At 51.3% G+C, this 7434-nt stretch overlaps 1 protein-coding gene across 2 annotated transcripts in view; it reads right to left on the reverse strand.

The window, feature by feature from the left end:
• The window catches only part of GGT1 (gamma-glutamyltransferase 1), a 56307-nt gene that overhangs the window by 29705 nt on the left and 19168 nt on the right, over positions 1-7434 (reverse strand). The window contains exon 3 of one of the 2 annotated variants that reach the window (XM_066199763.1): positions 595-712. The gene's annotated coding sequence lies outside the window, so the exon portion shown is untranslated. Of the gene's footprint in view, positions 1-526; positions 545-594; positions 713-7434 lie in introns of those variants that run through there. The other variant, XM_066199766.1, reaches the window with a different exon arrangement.

Consider the following 7434-nt stretch of genomic DNA (forward strand, 5'->3'; position numbering starts at 1 on the left):
GTGGGGGGGGTGAAATGCAGAAAGAAAGAAGCAAGAATTTGTTAGCTCCTGATTCATTGGCTCTTATTTAAAGCTTATAAATGAAACTGGGTCTGGAAAGAGGAAAAGTATTCCTTTGAAAAGGATAAAGAGGACAGAGGCAGAGTTAAGAATCAAAGCTGGCAAATCAAGCTACAGCTATGGAAACTTTTGAAAAAAAAATAATAACTTAGTACCAGGAACTTACCTAAGAAATGACAGAACAAAGATTATGCCCAACACACCGCAAAATAAAGTGTTTTCAGTCTAGGCTGTTCACTCAAGTGCAGCTAACTGCAGCTCCCTTGGAATAGCATTGAAATCTGTCCAAACAGGAGAATTCCAGTCAGAGGTCATTATTTTCATCCCTTAAAACATGTGTGCAGCCTTAGAGCACGCCACAGGAACACAATGCCTGAAAAGCAGAGGCAGGATTCCCAAGAGCTTCCAGCCTTCCTCTCCCTACCTGGAGCCTCTGGCAGTGAGGTCTGGCCCAGCCTCATCTCACCTGCAGCCTCCGAGCAGAGTCACTCCCTCCATCCGCCCCACGGACACACCTGCGCGCTGCGATCCTACCTGGAGCTAAGTGGGATTTTCCATGCGGGCGGTGCGGCATCTCAGGGGTCCTCCCAGCACATCCCTGCCTGGCCCAGGGAGAGGAGAGCCTGTTCTCCAGAGCAGCCGGGCCGTTCCCCTGTGGGTGAGAGGCTGGGTCAGTCCCAGTTCTTGTGCTGGGCACTAGATGGCACAGACGGGAGGCGCTTCGACGGGAGCCCGGGCTGGGCGGGCCGCGCCGGGGGCTGCCGCTTGCCCAAGGGGGGCTGCTGCCGTGGGGAATGCGCTGCCAGCAGCCTCAGCCCACGGGTATCCCCTCCACGGGGTGCCCCCGCTGCCACTGCCCTGCTGCACCCCCTCACATCCCGTCCTGTCCAGCCAAGGCGCCACCTGCGCTGCAGGGAAGCTGGATAGCCCGGCAAGGGCTGTGGCATCCGTGCCCCTGCCTCCTGGGCATGATCTGCTATTCCTCACCACGCTCGGGCTCGCTGAATATACCTGGTTCACAGAGCAGCCCTGTATTTGGCTCGAACTGTCAAAAAGAGGGCAGAAATCCTCCCCGGGAGGGCCTGTCCTGTTTCGGTGTCAGGCTGCACCTTGGTCATCATCCTCCAGGACAATAAAGAGCACCTGATACCCGGCGTGCGGAGAGAGACAGCCAGGGCCAGGTACCCCATCAGTGGTCCCTCTGGGTTCAGGCCAGTTCTGGGGAGTGGCACCCCAGCACCTTTCCTTTGCCCCGTGGGATGACAGTGCAAAGGAGGGAAGCACTTAGTCACTGCTCTTAAAGCATTTGTCACAAGGTAGCTCCTCTCAAGCAGCTCGCTCTTCCTCCTGGTTTTCTTGCTTTTCAGCACTGCTGCCTGCAATCACTGAGGCAGGACCTGCACCCCAGAGCCTTCCCAACCTCATCTTCCTCAATTTCTTTAAGGTGTGGATGAAATTCCTTACCAGTGAACTGTGTGGACCGACGCGATGAGGCAAACATGGGCTAAGCCACACAAACTGCTGTGGTAAGCACAGAAAAAGCCAAAACGCCTTCTATGGTGACAAAAAAAATAAAAGTATGGGAAGGTGGAAGTTTGTATGTTGGCCTCTGCTGTTCTGACATTCGAAATTAACTTTACTTCAAAGGTTAACCCAGTTAATGGCTCTGCTGAAGATGACAGGCTCTGACAGCCTGCCTGGAACAGCTCCGTCCATGGCAGGGCACGAGGGACAGTATATGCAGGGTGGCACTGAGGAGAGCAGCAAGCTCTGTGCACAGGGCACAAGTGGCACACATGGGTGTTATCCAAACCAAACCTGAGCCTGGCAAAGCCCAAAAGAGCTTTTGTGCTGAGCTGCTCAGTGATGCCAGGTATTAATGACACAGACAAGTCTCCAAGGAAAAGCCTGTTTGCTTTTCCAGCAGCACTACCCTTTCCTGTCTGTCTGCTCGTGGCACTGCCCTGCAGACTGCAGTGGGGCTAGGGATCACCTAGATCAAACCCCACAGGGGGAATCCCTCAGGGTGTTGTAGGTGAGAGACAAAACATAATTCAGATGCCTGCACTCTAAAATCCAAATTCATCCATGGTGTAAACAGGGCAGTAGGTCAGTTTGGCTCTTGCCTTTTAAAGGCTGGAGTGGGTGACACTGGTGACCTGGGCAGAACCTGGAGAAAGAATCATGCTAGATCCTGGGGACAGCTCCAGTCCAGTGTCCTGAGGCTGAGAAGTACAGAACAGCCAGAGAAGCCCCTTCCACACTGGGCTCTCACTGACAGACTTGGAGACCTGCTTCGGATCAGCCGTCTAAATCGAAATGCTGGGTCACTAGTGTGTAACAACCCAAAAGGTTCCTGGGCTGAGAAGGAAACGCTCAAAAAAGGCTTTTGTGCTTCAGATCCCACTCCAAGTTCTGCTTCTTGTACTTTTCAAACATTTGGGGTTTTTTAGACAAAAGATGTCTTTTTATCTTTGGATATAAATGGAGAAAGAATAGTCAGACTGGAAGGAAATAAAAACCACTGACTGCTTTTCCAGGCCCGCCATGAACTGTAAACACATTTCAAGAAGTGCTGAGGTCTTTGGAGAACGTGAAAGTCCTAGTCAGGGATGTTCTCACCAGAAGGACATCTCGCAGGTAGACCTGCTTCCCTCTGCCAGAGCCCGTGGTGGAGAGCATTGAGCTTTCCCTGCAGCCACCCTCAAACCAGGCAGGAGCAGCTCCATGCACTGTGTCTGCTCAGGTCAGACTCCTCAGCCTGGCCTCCAGTGCCTAGTCCTCCCCCGAGGGCCTGTGGTTGCTCTCGGTGGTTTAGAGCTGCTTGCTAAGATGCTTAGAGCTAACATAATCTGTGCACTTCGTGGTTTCAAATTCCAAAAGAAGCTTAGCAGCACCAGGTGCTGCCTTCAGCCTCTCCTGCATGGGCTTAAGATGGCTTAATTCTTTTATGAAACCGTAACTCCAGCCCATGGCTTTCAACTGGGGAGCTTCTAAGCCAGGTTTTCCAAAAGCTCTTCAGAAATATTTTTATGAGACACACACAAAAAAAAAGGGATTCCAGAGAGACATATTATAAGATCAGGCATTTCTGCCTCTTAAAAGCTGGAAATGTGAGAGCTCCACGGCAAAGTACAATTTAAGTCCTTGCAAGGCTTTCCTCCAACGTTTCTCCTGTCTTAGATCAGCTTCTTAAATGGTCTGAAGTATGGTGATGCCTGGAGAGGTCCCAGGCCCCCCCCTACACATCCCATCAGCCTTGTGAAGGCATCTGCAGGCAAGAGCCACCTCTGTGCTCCAAACAAAGGCAGGTGGCTGAACAGAAAAGCAGCCCCTTGGGACCACAGGCTGCCCCTGGAAGTGTCACTTGCCAGCATTTGCTTCATTAACTGCACTGCTCTGCTATTGTTTTTAAACTCTACTGCCCCCCTTTACAGGCTGATCAAAAGCACAAGGTGTTACAAAGGGGACCTTGTGCTGCTGCCTTGAAAGACCTCCTGCTGCTCCCAGCGACTCTCCCCTTCCTTCCTTGTGTGTCTGCCAGGGGAAAGCAAGGGGCTGGGAAGGACAGAAAAGGTGTCTGGAAAGCACACATAGTTCCAGGTGGCAGTGGAAAGGTGCAAAAGGTGGAAGGAAAGAGAGGGGAAGTGTGAGCTTGGGGCAGAATGTGAGAAGAGCCAGAGCTTCCCACCACCTCTCTCTGAAAGCCCCAACAGGGTTGGAAGGGATACCCCACAATGCAGGTGTGTGATTCCTTTCCTGCCTGGGACAGGAGAGCCTGGCAAGCCCCACTGCTCCCAGAGCAGTGAGGAACATCTCTGCTGGTGCTTTCAGAGCTGCCTGCCCTGCCTTTCTGCCAGGGGCTACGGCCACTGCAGCAGTTCAGCACAAGGCTGTGAGTCCAAACCCCACAGTATCTTCACAGCCCATCTTAATTTAATCAAGACAAAATTAATCTAAATGAAATGGGTGCAGCGTGCTCCCAGAATGGAGGTAACAGAAATTCTCCATGCACCTCAGTTCCCACACCGACTCACTGTGAAAGCAGCAGAAGCTCAGAATTTCCTTGTGCTAAAAGTCAAGATAATGCCGTGTGTCACTGGAGCAGACTGATGACCTTCCCTGTGCTCACAGCAGTGTCGTCCAGTTTCACCGTGACCACAGGATCACAGGTGGTTAATATTCTCTATGCGGGCAATATACAGCCCAGCAAATCTGCTTTTATGGGCACTGCAAGAACTTGATTAATTTGTCCAATAATGAGCAGGCCAGTGTCCATAATTATGTAGCAGAACTCTATCCTTTTGTAAACTCATCACTGCTTCAGACCCAGAACACCACCCAGGGCCTTGTGGGCTGCAAAGAGAGCCTCAGCTGCAAGAAGCAAAAGGTTTAAGACCTAATGAATGTTACATGGGCTATTGCTACCATTTCTCCATCAAATGCAGAGCCCCAGCAGTGACTGCCTGCATGCAGCTGCTTCCACCAGCACTGATGCTGCAGACAGTCCCTGACTACAGCCCAGGTGATGCTGTGTTCATCTTGTATCTCCCCATCTCCAGTTTCAAGGAAGAAATCCCCCTAATGGTTGTCATTTAAGAGGACTTCTTCCCCAAAATTGCACTGTCATGACAGACGGACCTTCTGCAGGTCTGCTGCTTTGTTCACTCAAGAGCTTACAGGTATTTGGGATATGGAGCTCCCACATGAACAGCTCATGGCCAAACAGCAAACGCATTTGCCCCTACATACAATGGAATTAAATCTGGAGCCTGCACTAGCTCTTTGCATGTATCTCTCCAGAGCTACAGCTCCCCTCCCAGCAGGAAGCTTGGCTTTGAGGGATCTGCCAACAAGCTCAGAGCCCCGAGAAATAACAACTTGGGAGCTCAGACAAGCTGGTTTTCGGGCAAACAAAAGCTGAAGCTGTGAAAGTGCGAGGCAGTCAATGCAGTGTCTGGCAGCACAGCCTCACCTCCGCCTTAATCCTCTTTCCCTTCTTAAGCACTAAATTAATCAATTACGCTTCCAGCCCGGCAAAATCAGTCAGAAATGTAACCTTCATCATACACAAGGCAAACATAATTAGGATTGTCATTCGAAGGCAGCTTGACCAGCATACAAATGAGAGCAGCCCCGGGAGCGGGCAGGGGCCTTTGGAATTGCGCTCACAGCGCAGGCTGTGCCCGGGGAAAGGGCAGCGGCTCCAGCCCCGGCCACCCGGCTCTGCGGGGAGTGCTGCGGCACCGAGCACTGCACGGACAGCCCAGGGGCACGGCAGGCACTGCTCACCCAGGCAGCCCCTTCAGCCGTGTCAGGGAGGAAGCCACAACCTCCCCCAGGCAGAGATGGGAGCCCAAACCCCCAGGCCGGCGCTGCGCAGACCCTGCGGGGATGGACATCATGGAAACGCGGCCTTGGAAATCCCTGACCATGACTGACAGTTTGAATTCATAAATGGGGTGGGCAATGACTATCTCCTCCCTGGCCTACTAATGGGAAACTGAGTCACGGGGGCCAAGGGACAGCAAGAGCAAGGCAGGAGTGTTCAGTGAAAGCATCAGCTCAAGGCTCAAGCGAAATCAAAAAAAAAAATCCAAATGAGGGCTGGCAGCCGGAGCAAAATCGCAAACTCAGTGTGCTCCCGGGTAGCTCCAGGGTGCAGCTGCAGCCCCATGGCTGCTGTCCCATGTACGGGCTACGGCAGGGCTAGAGGAGAGGCAGGGATGTAGTTAAGGACGAACTAAGGGCTGAAATGGTTTTCGTGCAAGTCCAACACTCTTCAGTTTGGGAAGCGGAAACATGAGAGGGGGAACAGCAGAGGTTTATCTGAGAGTGGCTTAGAGAAAATGAATGAGGAACGACTGCCTGCTGCTTCTTCCAATATTTAAGCTACAAAAGCATCAAATGAAAACAGTGAGTGACAGATTCAGTACAAAGTAAATATTTCTTCACACAGCTGAACAGTGCCATAAGTTGCTGTGGATACCCAAAATTTTCTCAGGCTCAAAAAAGGGTTTAGGAAAAACTTGAAAAGAATATTAAATGCAGAGATCCACATCTCAGGAAATTCCTGAACTACAGATGGCTGATGGTAAGGAGAGTACTCAGCAGCACACTGACCTACATCCCCCTGTGGTTAATGTCCTCGCTGGACATCCTCCTCTATTAACCACTGCTAATTGAGGATCCCAGGGGGAAGAGACCTGTGGTCTGATCCAGTACAATTATTCTTCTGTCCTGGCACTGATCTGAGCTCTCTTTACTTGCCTGAAAGACAAGGAACTGGAAACATTCCCATTTCTGGGCACTTGGGTGACAACAAGGAGATGTGCCTATAGCACAGAATTGGAGTGAATAGCGAAAGGATCTCTGCTTTCCATTTTCCCCATTTCTCATGTTAGGAGCAATTTTTGGTAAAATTACCTCAGTCATGCTGCACCCAGCTAGATGCAGTTGGCAGCACCATGTACCCCGCATTCAGTTTAGAAACAAGATCACATCCTTCTGAGAAGTGCTAAAATATCCTCGGGGATGGGATTTCCAAGTCTCAAACCCACAGCTTGTGGCCGTTGTGAGAAACCCCACAGTTCCCACTCTGTTGTACCAACCCAGCTCATGAGCTGATCTATCCCTCTGTAAAGTTTACGTGTGTCCCTGACGCTGCAGCAGAGATGGAAGAAAGGTGGGGACACTCCTGTAGATTGGTATCTCCCAGGTCTCGCATGCTCACCTACTGCCTCACTCTCTCCTAGGGTTGCATTAGGACCAGAGGAGGCAGACTTTGGCAGAAAAGTCCATTTTTTCCAAGCAAACTCCTGCCCCCTTCCCTTGCTGACCATCTCAGCTCTAGAAGTACATCCATTCGCTGTCTTGCGCCCTTTGAAAGCACACGCAGATAGGGCAGGATTATCTCTTAGTCTACAGAGAGCCGCTGGCCAGGCATTCTCCTTCAGGGAAGCCAAGTGGAGCACTGGTGTGTTTCTCATTAGCTCCTATTATCCATGCTATTGTAGCGTTCCCAGTGCTAAAGCACAGCCGGGAGACAGCTGAATTGCCCCTGCAATTGTTTGCTCGTTAAGAGGATTTGCTCTGTGGCAGGATATTTCCAGGTCACATGCAGAGGAGGGGTATCCTGGTAACAGTGCCATCCTCGGAGCCACTCGTGTGCCCTGGTTCTCCCACTGCCCCAGAACAATCCATCTGATTTCGCCCCCACTACGAGTAAACTGCAGATTGTGTTTCCTTCTGACTCTCAGAGATAAGGTGTGAGACAACTGAGCCATACAAAGCCGTTCTGCTGATGAACTGATCCTTTGGTTCCAAATCCACTATCTCTGCTGCTCCTTTCAGCAGCACTCAGAGCAGAGCAGG

The sequence above is a fragment of the Chamaea fasciata genome, unplaced genomic scaffold (genome assembly GCF_029207755.1).
Source record: "Chamaea fasciata isolate MVZ Bird 193981 ecotype frontalis unplaced genomic scaffold, bChaFas1.0.hap1 SCAF_18, whole genome shotgun sequence".
NCBI lineage: Eukaryota > Metazoa > Chordata > Aves > Passeriformes > Sylviidae > Chamaea > Chamaea fasciata.